The following is a 5,941-nucleotide window of genomic DNA, read 5'->3' as shown; positions in this document are numbered from 1 at the left end:
TCAACCGTAGCAAACGTAACAACCTCTGCTCCAGGACCTCGTAAGTCGGGCGTTTGCAGCTTCTGTCGCAAAGTTAACTATATTTTACTGGCCCAGATCATAAAGTTGTTTCTTTCTGTTTCTAGAATATGTTATCGCTCTGAACATGAAGATCTCAACCACGCTGTCGATGGCGGACAATTCTGATTACATCTTAGCTCTGGTCAGTAACCCTATTGACTACAAATGATAAGGAAGCAGTTTCAGCCGAACAGGTTGAGCTGAGTTTCACGTCTTAGTCGTCTTCCGCCTCTGAACCTGTGTGTATCTTTGCATCTTGACATGAGCAGCTCATGCCAACTGGGAGATGACTGGAATTTTTTAGACGCAGTTTCGATTGAGCTAAATCAGGCAATCAGTCATGGTAACAACCTGTCTTTTCTTCTGCAGATTAAAAGCAAACTGATTGAGAAAGGGCTGCCTTCAAACATAAGTCTTCGCCTCCTGAGCAGCAGTCTGGTGGTCGTCACAACATCGAGCCCCTAGAGGAACATCACGAAGAACTAACTGATCGCTACAGGAAAATATATTCAGAAGACATAAATATCTTTTTTATGTGATTTAAAAAAAAATCTTTTTGTGTTTTTAAAACCCATCAGTCAACCTGTTTAATTTCTAGGTATAAGAAAATATAATGATATTACTCCGCATGTAGACATGACTGAGAATGTTTTGGTAATTTTTTTATAAATTGAGGATTTTAAAATAAAAAAAAAATGTATTTATATGGCATAAAATGTGAGTTAACTTTTGTTTCTGAAACACCATTGAAACCAGGTAAATATATCAATATGTTTCCACATGTACATGAATATCTGAGGTCATTTTGGTAATTTTCTAAAGAATAAAGGATTTTAAAAGAATTGATTGATTGCATTCAGTGCAATGTTCAATGTAGCGTTCAATGTTGAAGTTTTTTTAATGCAATGTGGATTTTATATTATTATAGCTTGTGCATGTAGTGCCATTATTGTTTAAAGTAGCAGATTTTTCATTAAAACATAATGGAAATGTGTTTGTATTAATTCAGATATAGACAGCTTTAGGGAATATTTGGGGATTTCTATGATCAATCTTTTAGTTTCCAGTATATATTATGTATTTTTTAATGGAGAAAGAGTTCAATATAAAGTCACTTTTTGTTGGCTGTCTGAAAATATTTTAGAAAATTTATGACCGAGTATGAATTTTAAATGCATTTTTAAAAATGTGTCATAATATCAGCAAATGGCAGAATGTATTTAAATGGCAACATCTTTAAAGAGTAATTTAAGGAGTCGGCACTTTCATTCGAAGAGCAGAGACCCATCTGCTGGGTGGGGCCTGGAACCCGTTGATAACTATCTATTATCCTACTTTACATTTGTGCAGAACAATTTTTCCATCCTCACTTCTCAGACAGAAGTAGGGAGGATGCTCTGCTCCGATATTTCCTCCTGACCTCCTTGTTGCTGCTTGATCACGACTTCATCTTCCACTGCACCAGTCTCTCTGTTTTTGCCTCTTTTATCAACATCATTGTGAATATTTGGCTGACACTAAGTGGTGTGATATTTTACCAAGGAAAACCAATAAAGTTGTTTATCACGAGACAGATTATTTATATACTTATTCGTCACCAAGTGAACAAGGTGTGAATTGCAATCTGTGAAAAATAAAGATGGCATTCAGATTTGGAGATGGAAAATATTCGGTTAACACAATTATGGCATCTACAGCTTCTTTCTTTGTCTTCTCTGCATCTAAATACGATGAGAACAATCAGACCTATTAGACAGAAAAATACAAAAAGTAGCTTCTAAGTACGGGCATACGTCACTGCAATGTGTGACAAAACTACTTGACTCACATTGTTGTAAAAAATATACAATAATGCACACACAAACTCACACCTAAGGAGAATTTAGAAAGTCATGCTTTTGGACTGTGGGAGGAAGCCGGAGAAAACTAACCCCGGGAATTGAACCCAGAACCTTCTTTTACACCCAAAATTGTTATTTTATTATTGTTATTATTAGTATTTTAACTGTTATTGTTTCCCCATACACTAAAAAAAAGTAGTAAATTTCAAGGTCAAATGCAAACAGCTGTAGTTACCAAAAGTCCTCCATAAAATTAGGGTAAAACATTTTTTTTCTTTCATGACTGCATGGCATTGTCATTGGTAATTTTATGGTTAAAAATGTTGCTGGATTAAGTGTCTTACTGTAAATGTTACCCTGCAACCTTGGATGGCTGAGGGTAATGTAGATTATGATCTTCCCTCAACATGTGACGCTGTGGTATGAGAAAAACGAGGCTCACACGTTGAGCTTCCTTCACATTCAACCAGAAGATTTCTTCTTCTTCTGTGCAATAAACACACTTCATATACTAGCTTCATTACAAAAAAATGGCTGTAATATACTTTTAAACCAAACAATTATTCTTTTAACATGCTCCATTTAGCATTATGAATTCTATCTACTGACAAAATTAATTCACAAATATATTTACTTATCTAAAACATAATAATTTTGTAGTGCTTTAAATCCAATACCTTGTCCTCTTTTCTGAGACCTTTTATATTTAACTATCAAAATTAAAATATGTAAAATGGCTTTTAACTGTTTTAATAGCTTTTACCATTTTTAATCAGCACAGATAAAATATATTTTAACATTTAAGCATCTTAGCTTGTAACAATGTCAATTGTTTCAATAGAACAATAATATTTTACATCTCACATAAACAAACTCTATTTTTAATAAAAAAACTGAAAAAGGCGCAATTCTCCTTTAAAACTGTGTCTCGGAACTGAGCTTTACATATTTTCTAAAGATATAGTTTATCTGGTTTTTCAACAAACCCATAAAGAAGCATCAAATAAAATAAAATGAAGAAACCAAAATCCTGTCCTTTGGGTGAGAACTCTCTCAAAAAGTGCCACACAAGTTCAAATGAAGTCCGCAGTTCTTCAGCTAGCTCCTCAACTAGCTCACACGCAGAAGTCCGCTAGCATTAGCTCCAATTAGCCTTAAGAACAAGTCCCGTTTTCGTACACAATAACAATTACAAAACGAACTTCGCGACTTATTAGTTGAGATTCGATTCAAGAACCTTTTTAATTATTCCAAGAAAACTAATATATGTATAAAAACATATTTCTACTGACCTGCAGTATGAGAAAGACGAGACACACACGTTGAGCCTCCTTCACATTCAACCGGAAGCAACTTAGCAGCTAGCTATCACCCCAGCTCTGGCGCAATGAGGCGTTCAAGTGCCATGTCGGAAATCCTAACGTTGAACGAATGGGCCTGTTGGAGTTCATTCATTTCTGTCTCTATGCTCCACCAGGTCCGTTAACCAGTTTCAGAACCCGACCAACCCGAAGATTGTAGCCAGTTTAGGTTTTTATTCTTCTCTGCAATCTGTTTCCTCCCTAAAGGGTATTCTAATCCGTTTCAGTCTAATCAGTTTCAGTCTGTTTACATATGACTGCCAGCAGTCACACATAAACATGGTTATGTAATCTGCAGCGTGTCCGTGTAAGCAGTTAAAAGACGCTAAAAGAGAAAGAGGAAGACAGAATCCATAACAGGCTTTCAGACAATGGTACCATAGAAATCATAGGAATTACAACAGCTACCCCTACTGGATAACAATGATAATGTAATCTAACTAATGGAGAAAATGCTTTTACTAAAGTGTAAATTCAGCCTGTTGACTCTGCTACAGTGGAAAACTTGTCTTTTGAGAGTTTGGTCTGGACACTGGGTGGAAATAATGCCTGTGTTCAATTCATTTCAATTCCATTCAAAAATACTTTATTAATCCCAAAGGGAAATTAAATGTTGTTGTAGCTCATTAATTTAAATTCTTCAAAGAGTTATTGTATGTTGTGATGTTTGTTGGCAGGAACGGTCTCTTGTAGCAGTCTGTCTCACAGCAAATCTGAAGAAGCCTCTGACTGAAGATACAGTCTCATGAAGTGGTTGGTCAGGATTGTCCATAATTTTCCTGATTTTAAGAATAATCATTCTCTGCATAATGATCTCCAGAGCAGAACCAGAACAGAACCAGCCTTTTTCATCAGGCAGTTGAGCCTTTTTAGGTCCCTGGTTCTGATTCTGCTGCCCCAACAGATGACGACAGCAGAGACGGCGCTCTCAACCACCAACTCATAGAAGATCTACAGCATGTTGGTGCAAATCTCGAAGGATTCCTCAAGAAGTCCAGTCTGCTCTGTTTTGTGATTTTACTTGTGAAAAGTACTGTACAAATAAAAATGTACTTGCTTTTTACTATACTGATGGTGTGACGCAGCGATCAGGTGTCACTGGGTTTAACCACACGTTTAACAACATTCCACCATCTGTCTGTCAATACACATTAAAATGATGGGAAACAGAGGCGGGGAGGAGGAGTACAAATGTTTCCTCGTCTCTCTTGTCTCCAGCATTTGTGGGGAGACGTCGACTCCTTCACCATGTTGCTCTCCTTGTTGCTGCTGCTGCTGCTGGTCAGCGGTTCACAAGCTTCTCATTTTCTGGGTACCATGATGACCTACTACCCAGAGGAAACTCGTGCAGACGGCTCAGTCTCAGTAAGACATGATTCTATGTCAAATATTTTATTTGGCTTTTAGTATTTGATTGTACTTAAAATCTCCTTGCTTTAAATCTGCAGGTGATCCTTCGATACAAGCTGAATTTTGCCTCATGTTTAGATTTTGATACATGGGAATGTAATGGAAACTGTGGAACACAAAACCCGACACTCAGTTTGTCTGTGGTTGAGGAAGTAACTGGTGAATGGTGTCAGAGAGAAGGAGCGATAACTCGTCTGCTCCCAAATAACACCGGATTTGAGACTTTGTGAGTCCAACACTTTAAAAATGAGAAGTAACCAAATCTAAAAACCTATTTTCACAACTTTATTCAGTCGATAAAAAAACACTTCCTCTCAATAATAAAATAAATATTTACAAATATATACAAATATGATCATTATATACAATATGATGTAGCTTTTTTCCAGGTTTTGTTGGACTCTGTGGATCTGAATTAACACCTGATATGTCTGAAACCTGATCAATAATGTCCACTGCAGGTTGGCTGGTGGAAACTGGATCAATAGCATACAAAACGGGATTGTATCCTGGAGAGCCGTGACTGACGTTGAAGTGAGGAACCGGTCCGACATCGGAAAACCCAACACATCCCCACAGACCACCATCCTCCCTGCTCTGAGGTACGACGTGACGGATGGATGCTTCACTAAACCCAGGAAATATGGATGTTTGTACATGAATGATACAGGCATTTCTAAAAAGACAGACAATGCACAAAGGATTTAATTTTGGGGAAACGTGCTTTTTCTAATTTTTATTACATTTGGCAAAACTTTGCAGGTGGAAAATAATTTACACTCTTCCTAATTACCAATGGAAAAGCCCTAATTGGGATTGAAATGTTTTTTTTTTGTTTTTTTTTATTTCTAACAATTTAATTTGCATGACTTCACTGGTATTTTTCAAAGATTATCTTTTACAATTAGCACCATGGGTCTTGGTTGGGGGTCTTTACCATCACCCTCATCCTCCACAGATCCTCTGGTTTAAACTCTGAAAAACTGTTTCTGCAGCTTTATAGTAAAATCATTTTTAATCAATCGTGCAGATCAGTCAGCAATTTTAAGTGTCTGGGCTACATGACAAATATTCTACCAACTGAGCCATAAATTTAGGTTTGTGATGTTAATATGGATGCTTTTTCTCTCCCAGAATTCCTTCAAACTGTGCAAAAAACATAGATTTATTGGCCTTTGACCCCGATGGAGACGAAGTGAGATGCAGATATGGAAACACATCAGATTCAGAGTGCAACCCGTGTACACCGCCGTCTGTCCTCAGCGTCTC

General features: G+C 37.0%; 1 protein-coding gene and 2 long non-coding RNA genes across 3 annotated transcripts in view; 2 read left to right on the top strand and 1 right to left on the bottom strand.

The window, feature by feature from the left end:
- Positions 1–1,466, top strand: LOC103149141 (uncharacterized). The gene is made up of 3 exons (XR_477435.2): positions 1–40; positions 126–202; positions 430–1,466. It is a non-coding gene; the product is annotated as an uncharacterized LOC103149141 (long non-coding RNA).
- The window catches only part of LOC103149169 (uncharacterized), a 25,411-nt gene that overhangs the window by 15,345 nt on the left and 4,125 nt on the right, over positions 1–5,941 (top strand). The gene's annotated exons all lie outside the window — the stretch shown is intronic.
- Positions 1–5,941, bottom strand: part of LOC107838194 (uncharacterized) — a 12,864-nt gene that overhangs the window by 5,264 nt on the left and 1,659 nt on the right. The gene's annotated exons all lie outside the window — the stretch shown is intronic.

The sequence above is a fragment of the Poecilia formosa genome, unplaced genomic scaffold (assembly GCF_000485575.1).
Source record: "Poecilia formosa unplaced genomic scaffold, Poecilia_formosa-5.1.2 Scaffold218, whole genome shotgun sequence".
Lineage (NCBI taxonomy): Eukaryota > Metazoa > Chordata > Actinopteri > Cyprinodontiformes > Poeciliidae > Poecilia > Poecilia formosa.
This window is presented reverse-complemented; position numbering and strand designations above follow the sequence as displayed.